This window comes from Pocillopora verrucosa, chromosome 1 (genome assembly GCF_036669915.1).
Source record: "Pocillopora verrucosa isolate sample1 chromosome 1, ASM3666991v2, whole genome shotgun sequence".
Lineage (NCBI taxonomy): Eukaryota > Metazoa > Cnidaria > Anthozoa > Scleractinia > Pocilloporidae > Pocillopora > Pocillopora verrucosa.
In genome coordinates, this window is record NC_089312.1 from 18,490,532 (window position 1) to 18,505,079 (window position 14,548).

The 14,548-nt window shown below is 37.2% G+C and overlaps 1 long non-coding RNA gene across 1 annotated transcript; it reads left to right on the forward strand.

Moving 5' to 3' along the window:
• The first annotated feature begins 65 nt into the window (after nt 1-65).
• On the forward strand, nt 66-7,233 carry LOC131788825 (uncharacterized). The gene is made up of 3 exons (XR_009340550.2): nt 66-283; nt 4,374-4,475; nt 5,695-7,233. It is a non-coding gene; the product is annotated as an uncharacterized lncRNA (long non-coding RNA).
• The last annotated feature ends 7,315 nt before the right edge of the window (nt 7,234-14,548 follow it).

Genomic DNA, 14,548 nt, shown 5'->3' on the forward strand with positions numbered 1-14,548 from the left:
ATGTTTACGAAACGTGCGCGTTTCCTCGTTAGGGAGGAGGGCTGGGTAAAACTGGTTCACTCCAACATGGCGGAACATGGCGTGGTAGAAATTGTGAGAACTGCAGGGAAATGACAGCTTGCTTTGGTACAAGGTCCGGAACTGAAGGGCCCTTCAGCTTCTCAGAAACTTTCCATCGCTTAGTAATATTTAGATATAAGATGGAAGGAAGAGAGTTCGCATTACATAGAGATGAAGACCATGTTTCCTAAGTGCATGCCAAATGTCAACTTGTCAGCAAGAGGTTAGTAAAGAAATCTCTAAAATCTACAATTTTTTTTCATCAATTTAATCAGTCTATGATTAAATATAACTGAATTAGTTGGCTTAAAATGGGTGAATTAGTCCGCTATTTTGTGAAGGAGTATTGCTGCGTATTTGAATACTTAATCCAGGTAACCTCTGGACACGTGGTGTTGCTGTTGTTGTTATTGTTGTAGTTGTTGTTGTTGTTAAAGGAGCTTTTCAGGTACGAATGATGATGTAGTTGTAGTTTTTTTTCGTATGGGGCAGAGACTCACTAGGTAGATCCTTCAGTGGATCCTTTAGGTTTGGCGTCACACAATGTCCCCTCCCCCTGATGATCCCAATGAAAGGCTGTACTCTTTTCAATTGTTATACCTTCTATTGCCTTGGTACAGTCTCAAATCAGCACATCTTACAAATAAGTAAAACCTGCTTTTGTGTTTACTTCCATCTCATCTGAAAAAATGGTAGCTTCACAATTGATTGAACACAATTGCAATGACTTGTTTTGATGAGATCTTTCCATCAGCATGTAGGAAATTTGATTGAATGGCTGGTTGACTGAGACTGCATTAGTTAGAGGTTATAATTAAGTAATTTTAGATTTGAAAGGATTAAGACAGTTATTGTAAACAGCAGTAGATAATATAAGCTGCACTCAAAGATGAGCAGCACTCCAAGTTTGGCAACTCAAATTTTGGAAGCAAAGTTTTTGAAAGAAATTAAAAGAGATCACAAGTGCAGTCTTGAGAGAGTTGCTTTAAGTTGGTTGCTTTATCAAAGTTACACCCACATTAACTCAGTAACATTGAAAACAGAGAATACTTTGAATCCATATCTATAGCTTATATCTTTAGCTATAACAGTACAGACATCATATCTACTGATTAGAATTAAATTTGATCTTACTCTGGTATCGTTCAAAGGGTTATTTGTCATTTAAACAATGATAAGTCACTACTGATTGGTTCGTTAAAGTAGAAAAAAACTGCACTGTGTGCCTTTTTACTAAACAGTTTAGGGCTCTGCACACAATTCCGAATTTGATGAATTTACACTGGCTCCCTATGGAGCAGCAAATTATTATCAAAGTTTATTATCTACAAACAAGGGTTTGCATTATCCAGCACTTGCATGTATCAGTCATCTGTTGGTCCCTCTCATGCTCACAAGAAGTATCTTTAAGAATTCCAAAAGACCAACTTGAAGACCTAAGGTAACAGGACTTTCTCAGTTGCTGCAACTAGACTATATGGAATAATTTACCTTTATATATTTTAACTAGTCCATCAGTCAGTGACTTTAAATCAATTTTACTGAGTTGTGTGTGTTTTTAAGACTAATCTATTTAGAACTATATGTGGAAAGACTTTTACATTGTCATCATTTATTTTGTAAAAAGGAAAACAGAACATGATTTTTTAATTTTATATATTAGAGTAAATTGTGAGAGAATGTGGCACTTTTTATTACTGAATACTCCATAAGGGTTGAGTTCTTGTAATAGAAACAAGTTTTCTTAGCACAAGGTTTTACTGTAGTTCACAGTAGGACATGGCAAAAATACAACAGCACATGGTGAAAATACAGATGGAAGGGTAGCAATGAAAAGGCTGCACTGAATAATCCAAACTTCAGTTTTATTATAGATTTCATGCTTGACTTTAAACCAACAAGTTTTTGAGCACTTCAGATTTTTTTGTTAGTCATGTGCAAACCTTTAAATGGATTTGCTCGCATTATTTTTGTCTTTCTCACACAGCATATGTGACTGATGCAATGCTCAGATAAGATGGTATAGTTAGTTTGGAATCTAGAAACCAAAAAAAGTGAGACCATAATGGATTGATGGTTATTTATTTGATGGTTTAACTTATAATGAAAACAGACATTTTGCTTATTTCTTTAAAAAAAAAAACCAGCATATTATATGTTAAATACTGGCACCATTTGGTGCTCACCATTACATGTATCTGAAAAAAGTATCTCGATTAGAAATCACTTTCATCTTTCTCTCCTCCCTTCCCCTCACAGTGTTATTTGATAACTGATTTAGAGGCTCATGGATTCAGATAATGTATTTACATTCGTTAAATATTAACTTTTACCACACATGTATGATAGGACTTTCACATGTGGAGCTAAAACCTCTACTTAGTGATATGGCTTGGTGTGTGCCTGTCCTTGCACATGGATAATAAAAGTCAAGATGTGGATTGGCATAGGGCCTGTCTTCTAGGGGCTCACATGAGTCATTTAGGTTCATCATAATGCACTACAATATGATGACTGACTGACTGACCATCTGACTGACTGATTGACTGGCTGGTGGACTGACAGAGAGACTGACTGGCTGGTTGGCTGTGAAACTGACTGAGAGACGTACTGACTGACTGGACTGACTAACTGACTGACTGACTGACCAGCCAAGTGGCTGGCTCCCTGACTAGTTTACTGACCAGCTTGCAGGCTGATTGGCATTGACTGACTGTTTGACTACCTTTTTGGCTTACTGACTGACTGGCTGACTGACTGATTGTTTGACTAACCTTCTGACTGACTGACTGGCTGGCTAGCCAGCTCACTACTCTACCAATTGACTAAATGACTCACTGACTGAATGACAGATTGACTGACTTACAAATTTTCTGTCTGACTGACTGACTTACTGGCTAACTGGCTAGCTAGCTCACTGGCCTACTGTTTGACTGAATGACTTGCTGACTGACTGCAGGCTGGCTGACTGACTGATTGGCTGGCAGACTGACTGATTGGCTGGCTGACTGACTGATTGGCTGGCTGACTGACTGATTGGCTGGCTGACTGACTGATTGGCTGGCTGACTGACTGATTGGCTGGCTGACTGACTGGCTGACTGATAGACTAACTGCCTGACCAGCTGGCTGGCTGGCTGATTGGCTAGTTGACCTAGAGAATGACTTATTATCATAACTAACTCACTGATTATCCCATAATATTTAACTTTGTAGTGTGTTCTCACTATTTAGTAGTAGTAGCAACAATGTTTTACCATTGAAGACTTACAGCCTATGTTATTTAAACAAAATTTAGTTGTTGCAGACAATATGTCTTTATTCATGCTTTTCTACATGACGTTTGATTTCATTGCTTACACGAAGTTTAAAGAGGGGCAACTTGGTGGGGAAAATGGGCTTTTCTTTTTCACAACGGGGGTTTTCAAATGCAAAATTTACGTAACAAGCGAGTTCATGTATGAAAAATTGCAAAGAAACGATGGATGTTCTCGACGACTCCTCACGCAACGGATACCTTCCAACGTCGCACGTAGTTTCGCCAAGGGTTTGAAGTTCTCTGTAAGAGGCAGGTTGTTTTCCCAGCCCCAGTTGTTCGAAGGTCGGATAACACTATCCACTGGATAAATCTCTATCCGGTGGATAACGCCACACGTTTTGCTATCTCTTATCCGCTGGATAGCGATTTATCCATTGTATAGCATCACCCGCCCCTTATACAACTGGGCCCTGGACTCTAGTCCAAGTCGTTGATGGTTTATTCAGGGGGTGGGGGAAGGGAGAGGGGGTGCCGAGAAAGAAGGCAGGTTAAGCTGCCTTTCGAGGAAGTTAAGTCTTTTAAAGACAATATCGTTTGCCAAATTGACGCATAGATTTTGTTGACTTGAATTCTGGCCATACGAATCGTACAGTTACAGTTTTTGTGTTCCTATTCGCTCTTTAGAGCAGAACGTGTCCTAAAGGACTTTAGCTTTGTGGTAAAAAAAGTGTTGCAACTAATAACATTTAAGGCTTTCCATTACTTGCTTTCTATTTGAAATTTATCTGGGTGACGTAATGCCTGAATAATGGTGCAGTGTTTGTGATATATGTATACCGCTTTTTTGGATTAGAATAATCAGCCAGAATTTGTAGTTAGAATCGAATTCTCCCCTCCTTAGAGGGGTGGCGGGGAAATTGCCCAGGGTAGTGACATGGAGTTTACTTTGGCTATCCTTTATTTTCTAGTGTAAGTTACGCTTTAGATGTATAGTATTTAATAATTTACATACGTTCACACCCGGAAATAAGTTTTGCTCAAACTGTCTTTTTCAGGTAGACAGTGGATTCTCTGAAGGTTGCAGTTCTGTGGGAATGGTCAGTGATGTCTACGGGGATTGAAATTTTAAATCGGATATGACGATGTACTAATTACAGGTTAGAAAGTTTTACATCTTACTGAGTCCATGGTTATATTTTACAGAAACCAATTTAGACGTTCAGTTTGCAATGAGATGCTGTCCACTTACTTTTGATCGTTAATCATTCTCACTTCTTGAAACTGCTTGGATAAGTAGTCTTTTAATCAGATCTCAGAAGTAAGAAAATTACATTAGGACTTAACAGCTTAAAAAGTTGAACCTATCGTTAAGGGCAAACTAAAATTGAACTGCTTCAAGGTCCAAAATAACTACAAGGTTTGGCTTCTTGGAATATTAGCATCCGCTTCTGTCAAACCCAAATTACAGAGGACCAGCTTATTTCTGTTATTGTAGTTACTTCCTCAACATGTAATTTAAGCAATTAAAAAGTCAACCACTGTCCGTTTTAGTGTTAAAAATTTGAATAAAATGAAATCGAATCAGTCAAATTTACGTCATACAACTCCGCAGGTGGGTTCTCCAAAATTGTTCGTGTTATCAATAACTACGGAAAAATTTGCCTTACAGCATTTAGAACTACAGAGCCATTTCAGAGAGCCACGTGCAAATATGCAAATTTTTATGCCAAAAGCAGAATTCACGCTTCACGAGGGATTTGGCAGCTCTTCGCGTACAGTTTCTTCCTTCTCTGTTTTCTTTTCATCGCCGTTTACTTTATTTCGTAAAAGAGATGCGTTTTTCACTCTGATCAACAGAATATTACATTCTCTTGTTCTGATAGACTTGTACTTGGTAGTTTTTCAGACTCAAAGACTTAAACAGCACACTGAACCTGGTTTCGTTTAAATTATGTTTTGTTTATTTTCTGCCCCTTCACATAAAAGTACAGTTTAAATTTACAATCTTAAATTTCTGTAGATTGCCGAAGAAAGCAAATAATAAAGTTCGGGCCTAAGAAATCATCAATTTGGAAAGGCAGGAGAAATTTGCTGTTTGTCAGAAGAAGAAAAGCTTCTACAATAATTACATCAAGAAAAAGCTCATCCTACACTATGAAGTAATGTTTGCTCGATAGTGAAGCCATTTTGAAGACTGGCGTCTCGTGTTCGTCAGGTGATTAAATATATTTTAATGCAGTTTACTTCAGATTGCCAGATAAGAAAAAAAGACTGGAGAAATTATTTTCAATCTCTCTTGGAAAACGTGAACTTTCACTCTGATAGCCGCGACAACGTTTTTATGTTTGGTCTTGATTTCATTTCCTTGTTTTGCAGGTTTGTTCGACCTCCCAAAGCTGGATACCAAGGAACACGATCACCTTAAGTATAAGATCAGAGACAAATATCAATCTTGGAAAGAAAGCAAAATTGGATCGACACCTAATTCAGAGAATAAAATGAAAAATTGGGGTTCTATCCGTCCGCCATCCCCCACCACACCCGTCTCTGCCTCTATTAGACGGTACTTCTAAATTATCAACTTTGGAAGGAAACCAAAAACGGTTTCCTGTTCATCATCTACCACCGCACCCGCCACTTTTAGACAGTTTTCTTAATTCTCATCTACCTTGTGATTCACACATCTTTTGATACAGTACAATGTTACAGTACATTACGATACAATCATAATAATCTTATAATACAGTAAAATATTACAACAATTTTATACAGTTGTTTTTGGATCGACACCTAATTCAGAGAATAAAATGAAAAATTGGGGTTCTATCCGTCCGCCATCCCCCACCACACCCGTCTCTGCCTCTATTAGACGGTACTTCTAAATTATCAACTTTGGAAGGAAACCAAAAACGGTTTCCTGTTCATCATCTACCACCGCACCCGCCACTTTTAGACAGTTTTCTTAATTCTCATCTACCTTGTGATTCACACATCTTTTGATACAGTACAATGTTACAGTACATTACGATACAATCATAATAATCTTATAATACAGTAAAATATTACAACAATTTTATACAGTTGTTTTTGGATCGACACCTAATTCAGAGAATAAAATGAAAAATTGGGGTTCTATCCGTCCGCCATCCCCCACCACACCCGTCTCTGCCTCTATTAGACGGTACTTCTAAATTATCAACTTTGGAAGGAAACCAAAAACGGTTTCCTGTTCATCATCTACCACCGCACCCGCCACTTTTAGACAGTTTTCTTAATTCTCATCTACCTTGTGATTCACACATCTTTTGATACAGTACAATGTTACAGTACATTACGATACAATCATAATAATCTTATAATACAGTAAAATATTACAACAATTTTATACAGTTGTTTTTCTCCATCCGACCTCCCCCGCCGCACCCACCTCCTGCGTACAGTTTACTTAATTCTTAATAAAAGTTGTCTACCTTGTGGTAGTACCAGTTATTTTCGAATGCCCGCGTTTTGTGTCACCAAATGTCTGTCTTAGCGCACATGCGTATTACATGATGTCATTATCACAAGGAGGATGGCTTTGCAGATATTAAAAAAACTTCCTTTGACTTTCGGTTGTTGTGGGGAACGGAGGTGGATCCACCCCCAATTTTTACTTCCTTTTTGAGATTGACAATTATTTGTACGGTGTATTGAAGTGTTCATTCGTCATGAAATCTACGAAAGAAAGAATGAAGAACAGTAAATGAGCCACAGCGTAACAAAATGTTGCATAAGATGTTCTTATTATGTACAAACACAACATTGTACAATTGGACACTCGTTTAGTTCAACTGTACCACATCGCACAATGACCGAAAAAAAACAATGAATATGTTCGCAATGAATAATAAAGTAAACTCACTTCAATAGCAAGTGTTCTGTTCAACCGTACTTAAGCTCAATAAGTGTCATGAAGTGTCTGACCTTCCTAAACTTGTAACCTTCGCGGTACTTGTAAAAGGAAAAGAAAGCGCACCGCGTGGTGACTGACTTTTTTTTTTTTTTTTTTTTTTGAGGTGCACAACGGTTTAACATATATTACACATGTACATTGGTAAATCTCTAGAAAACAACATTTGTACTTTTTCAAAATCAAAAGACGAAAATGTGAGTAAGAATATTACGTGTGGCTTATAACACACAAGAAAAACGAAGGAGTCAATGAGGTATTTCCTTGGACAAGTTGGAAAATTCAGAACAGGATTGAAAACCTGTTCGCACCAAAAGTCTTCCGTAATACAAATGCGTATTAAAAGATGTTGGTGCCACAAGGTGCATAACTCCTACAAATAATTATAAAAAGTCGCTAACTCCCAATCTGCAGTTGTGCTTACCTTACTATGGATAATACATCTTTTGCTGATCATTTTGAATAAACGCTTGTAAGAAGGTGCAATTGATTGCGCGTCTCTATGCAAATTGGAATGTTGTATGTTTCTAATACGCAATTGTTGATCCGTTAATGCTATTTAATGTTGATACACACGCAAATAGCGTTACTGAAAGTTCATTCGCGTTAATGAAGTTCATGGAAGTTCAAATGAATGTATATTTGCCGTATAGTTTCAACTGTTGACGTAACTGAATGTGCATTTTGCGTAAATGAACAACAAAAGGTTTATTTGACTTTGATATCCTTACTGTGGTGGTCATTTTACGTGAAATCTGTGTAGAAAAAAGGACAAAAATCCCTAAACAGCACTCGTCATGGAACACACAACCATACTTACTGACAAACCCTTCCATAGGATAAAAATATCAGTCTTGAAAAAAAGCATGTATTTCGACGGACGTTTGGTTACACAAAACGTATGCGTTTGAAACGAATGTTACTATCACAAGGTAGAAAACTTAAATAAAGACTGAAAAAAACTAGTTTAAAGAAGTGGGTGTGAACAGGGATGGCCGACGACAAGAGATCCGCCTAAAGTCTTGCTTTCCTTCCAAAGTTGATATTTGTCCGTGACCATTTCACAAGTTTTCGTTTAAGTGTACAACATAGCTAGACTCAGCAGAATAAAGAGTATTCTTCGTCTCCCTTAACTTTCTTTTTTACACTACGGTGGCTGAAAGAGGACAGGCACGCGGTTATTTTTCTCTTTTATAATAAAGTTCAGATATAATCCGCGCTGTCATTGGTTAAAATAGCGTGATCTATCAGAGGACAACACTGTTCCTGCGTGCTTTACAACAGAACAGAGCACAATCAAGGCTTCTCTATTTGTTAAACAAATCGGCAGTTATAATGATTTGCTGTTCACAGGCAATTTCTGGTCTATTGTAAGAGAATGACAAAAGCTTCCGTTCAGCTATGCCACAACAATTAAATTCACCACAATCTAAAATTAACATTTTATATTAAAGTTATCTTTCCGGCATCTAACAGACTAAAAAACGAAATGATAGCAAAATAACACCTCTAGTTCTGGTTGAATATTTTTTTACACCCAAGCGACACAAAAGAAGCTAATTGCAGGACTACCGCTAGAAGTTAAACACTCATTCATCTTTAACTAATCAATTAAACCGAAAAAAATATTGTGGCCTCACTTGAGGTGTCTAGGAGAAAATGTGAAGGAGGAAGAAATGAATGAATCGATGCAATGATTCAATCGAAAAACTTCGAAAAATTTTCCCTGAAGGGGTCCGGCTTTTAACAAGCGTTCTTTGAACTGTAATTTTATCTATCACTCGTCTTTCATTGCATTCTTTCTAACCTTAAGTTTTGTTTGAACAGATGCAACCATAGACAGAATTATTTGAAGAAAAAAAAATAGAACCCAAGGGGAAGTCCTTAGTAGTAATTTGTTAGAGGATCGGAAACGAGTTTTATGTCCGAAGGATGAGGTAGTCTATCATTCCAACAAAAATGACGACAAACTTAAATGTCAAAATCTCTTTTCTTAGCTCTCACCGACTGTGAAAAAATGAAAGCATAATTAAGGCAAAACTGATCTATCTGCCTATATTCAGGCAGGATACTACCGTGAACCATAGTTGTCACAGCCACAGGTTTTAGAAATTTCCTGAGTTTCCCTGACTTTTTCTATCAACTACACCAAACAAATTACACAAGAAACATCCCAAAAAAATAGATGTTAGCATTTTCATCTTGAAAGGGCAACGAAAAGAGCGATGAGTTCTTGAAAGGTAGATTTCACTCTTACGTGAGTACTTCAAACGACGTTTTAACTTGCTTGACGCAAACTGAAGATTCCCTGACTTTTCTCTAATTTGATATTTTTCCCGAGAACTTCCCCTGACCTGTCGCAGAGAATCAAGTGGATTGCTTTGTAGGTTTAAAAAATAAAGGATCTGCTCAAGAAAACGTAACTGCTTAAAAATTTAATTATTGAGTTTTAGAAGAAATAAAATGAGATGTCGATCCTGTGTAGGGTATCTTGAAGACAGTAAGAAGGTCAAACGTGCGGAGAACCTGCAATTTACGCATCCTATGTGTTTTCTAGCGCGGATTTTTAAGTGATACTTAACCTTCTAACTATTGTGAGGACTGCGACTGAATCAAATCCTCGTCGAGAAATAGGTCGTACACTAAGGAAGCTTATCATATCTCTCGGTTAACACGTGCGGTAATTGGTCAGTTTAGCGGCCGTAGTTCGCTGTACGGTTCGCTAAATTAAAAAGTTTGTTAGAATTGAAATTTCCCCCTCTAATTGAACCATGAGATATGCTAAATATCTTACCAGCCACGTTTCCTCGTTATATCGCTTAGCTTGAGAACCTCATTTTATCTGCTCGGATTTATGATGCGCGGGAAATAAATCTGAGCGGGTAAAAATTAAAGTAGGTCTGTAACTTACGGTAATGAACTCGAACTCGGTTAGTAAGAGGTATTTATATTGTTAATGAAGAGTTAACTCCGCTAAAATCAATGCTTGCAGCAAATGATTATACAAGGTTGTAGTCTATTAATTGTGCTACAAGATTTTTTTCCTAAGAAAACTCTTTTTTTTTAAAAAAAGTCTTTTTCACCTCGTATTTATTGATTTTGTTGAAGAGCTACGTGTGAGCCGTAAACTGAACTCGTAACGCTAGGACAGTACTTTAAGAAAATACGATTGTTTTAACATTCCACCCTGACAAGAAAATCAATTCTGTGATGCTTTAATGATGCATCAATGATGCAATCAATGATGCTTCTATATTATGTGCTTCTGCCTCAATTGATTAGGTGCAGCTTCTTAATGATAACAAACCACTTGCCCTGGACACCACATGGAGGCGACACAATCCACTGATTATGAAGTCTAATCTTTCCCATTCGTCCTTGTAATCCTGTATTAAAATAAAAAAATACAAAAACAATCTAGTTTTTTTCTATTGATTTTTTAAGTTTTAATGTATGAAATATTATCTAAAATGAGTTGCATTTTAATCTTTTCTTAGATTTTTTTGAGCGATACTGACTCCTTAGTGGGTCAATCCTTAAGCACCCATCTCTTGTACAAATTTAAACACCCGATCAGCACATTAAGACAGTCCAGTGTCCGAAACAGTTTTATACTCTTTTTTGGGGACCAAGCCTTTGCATCACAGATCCAGAAAAAGGAAGAAATTTTCTGGGTGACACCAAGCCATTAAAGAGCCAGCTTTAAGTCTCCCGTCTCTTGTACAAAGTCAAACACCCGATCAGCACATTAAGACAGTCCAGTGTCCGAAACAGTTATATTCTTTTTCTTTCGGGGACCAAGTCTTTGCATCACAGATCAAGACTAAGGAAGAGATTGCTTGGGTGACACCAACCCCTTAAAGGGCCAGCTTCAAGTCTCCCGTCTCTTGTACAAAGTCAAACACCCGATCAGCACATTAAGACAGTCCAGTGTCCGAAACAGTTATATTCTTTTTCTTTTAGGGACCAAATCTTTGCATCACAGATCAAGACTAAGTTAGAGGTTGTTTGGGTGACACCAACCCCTTAAAGGGCCAGCTTTAAGTCTCCCATCTCTTGTTCAAAGTCAAACACCCGATCAGCGTATAAAGACAGTCCAGGGTCCGAAAGAGTTTTATTCTTTTTCTTTTGGGGACCAAGTCTTTGCATCACTGATCAAGACTAAGGAAGAGATTGCTTGGGTGACACCAACCCCTTAAAGGGCCAGCTTTAAGTCTCCCGTCTCTTGTACAAAGTCAAACACCCGATCAGCACATTAAGACAGTCCAGTGTCCGAAACAGTTATATTCTTTTTCTTTTAGGGACCAAGTCTTTGCATCACAGATCCAGACTGAGGAAGAGATTGCTTGGGTGACACCAACCCCTTAAAGGGTTAGCTTCAAGTCTCCCATCTCTTGTACAAAGTCAAACACCCGATCAGCACATTAAGACAGTCCAGTGTCCGAAACAGTTATATTCTTTTTCTTTTGGGGACCAAGTCTTTGCATCACAGATCAAGACTAAGGAAAAGATTGTTTGGGTGACACCAACCCCTTAAAGGGCCAGCTTCAAGTCTCCCGTCTCTTGTACAAAGACAAACACCCGATCAGCGCATAAAGACAGTCCAGGGTCCGAAAGAGTTTTATTCCTTTTCTTTTGGGGACCAAGTCTTTGCATCACAGATCCAGACTAAGGGAAGAGGTTGTTTTGGTGACAGTGCCCCATAGCGGGTCAGCGTTAAGTTTCCCATCTCTTGCACTAAGAAACTCCAGTGTCCCAAACAGGTTTCCATTCCTTTCTTGTCTAGGACCAGGTAATTGTGTATATTTTGAAGTTTCTTACTTGGACTAAACAACATTTGTATTTTATTTTACATAGGTCAATACTTATCTCATGAAATCAGCCGCACTACCAAATGCCGCGGGAGAATATCTTTTTACCCTGGAAAGGAAACAAAGAAATCATCAATAACTCTTAATAATTCAATAATAATTTTAATACCTTTATGGCGCAATAAACATATGGATATGATCTAATACTTTAAACAACTGAGATAAAATGAGTAAACCTAACATTTAAAAATTGAACATAAATTTGTATCTACAGATCTCGCCATCATCGAAATTACTATCTCAAAACAATCTAATCTAATACTTGCCATTTTAAAACCAATATAAATACTTTAAAAAGCAAAATATCGATTATAAAACTATTAATGATATAAAATATAACAAAATGCCGAAATCCTGGATCGATTTATGCCATATTTCAATAATCTTTAGAAACTACATCTAAACAATCTTTACTGAAACATTTTGAAATACTTCGCTACTTATATGCTTCGCTAAATAATTTCAAAAAACAGTATCGATTACCTTTTATAATATGCGCAAATACACTGTATGTTAAGCTTTTGTTTCAGCAAGGACAGGGAGGGGTAGTTAAGACTGTTTCTAAATAAATACTCTATGCACATAAGCGCAAGAATAAGCGCAAGAGAAAAAACTTAATCTTCCGATGCACTAAGCATCTGAAATAAACTACAAACTGAGTAAAACTTTGCATATTAATAATACCAAGATCTTGTTTACCTGCATCAGCCAACAAGTGCATTTCACACCGAGGAAATCATCAATAGACGTGAAACTAAAGTCCACAGTTGGTACATTACTTCCTGAAAAAAAGGAAAGGCAAAATGGAGATGGGAGACTTAAAGCTGATCTGTGATGTGTAATTTGGACTAAGGTGGCTGTTAAAAACTTGCAATTTCTGTGCTTTAGTGAAATGGTACAACCAGCGGAACAAATCTTGATTAACAATTAGCTGGAAAGCATTATGTAATTGCTGTCATGCGAATGGTTTTTATCTTTCCCATATCAAATTGATTCGTAAGAATTTAGAAACAGAAATCGTTAAATTAATTGAGAGTAACCGAGCTAACTTTAACGATTGGCATTTTACCTCAGATCTACTTTAGTATTAGATAAGCTAACCGTTTCTATGGTAATTTGATACCAGGTGTTTACTTCCAATATATAGAGCGCGAAAGAATTCTTTAATAAAAGCAACAGCGTAGAGAACCACTTCAAGTCGTTTTAATCGGACAGTGGTTGAAGAAATCGTAGATTGAAAGAATCATCTTTAATTTCTATTTGTATTTTCCTTCATTTTAAGTTTTTTGTCTAATTTTTTGGATTTTCAAATTTAAAAAACCAACCTTATCGGATGATATTCTTTGTTCCTTCCTCGACCCTCTCACTTCTTGTTTGCCAGGCTTTCTTGCTTTTTGCTTGATGCTGTTTTTGAAAAAGAAAATATTTCTTTAATGGGAATTATGTCAGGATAAAGAGAAACTAATGGGACTTCAGGTCAGGATGGAAAGACCAGGCACGTTTTGCTGATACAGACAATCATTCAAGGTGCTTAATAAAATTAATTCATATTTAATTCTTAAAAGACTTCATAAAAACTTTGAGACAAAACCAGGGATCACTTATCTAACTTTGCCAATTTACAGTTAACCTTAAAATTACAAAGGCATTTGACAAGCTTAGCCAACACTTTGGTAGGGTAATATAGTATTATCAATTGAGTTGATAACGTAAATTGGCCACCGAAAATAGTTTCAAAGCTGACGTTTGGAGCGTTAGCCGTTCTGTTTCGCTCTGACTAAGGGCTAACACTCGAAACGTCAGCTTTGAAACTCTTTACGGTGGCTAATTTACGTTATCAACTCAGCAGATAATACTTTATTGCCCCGTTATACTCTCCCACTGACGCAACACTACTGTTTCTTTAGAAATGTACCCCCTTTATTCTACGCTTTGGCAGTTTGGGAGGACAGAAAGAAAATCAAAACACTTATCACTCTTAATGGCTGAGTATTTCTTTTAAACTCTTTCTTTTACCACCAACAGATGCAAGGCAGTAAAATTGATTCATAAAAGCAACAGTGTTATGAACCCCTGAGAGTCACCTCTGTCACACAGAGATCGATAAGATTAGAAACTGAGATTACCCTCTCGTTCTTTAGTGGGGTTGCACAGAGGGGAAATAACAAGGTGCTTAAGTCAAACTTAATGTTGCAACAACTATACATAGTATGAAAAATCAATACAGAAAAGCGAATAAACGATAAACTATAAGTACTATAACAGTAAAGAGGTTAACGATATTCTCGGCGTTTCCATTCAAGACACGACCAAGAAACTGTCATGGCGGCTGCCACCAAAGATTTTCTTAGACTGCTATATGATCTTGCTCTCTCTTCTAATATTAGACTGTATAAATTGATTTTGTTAT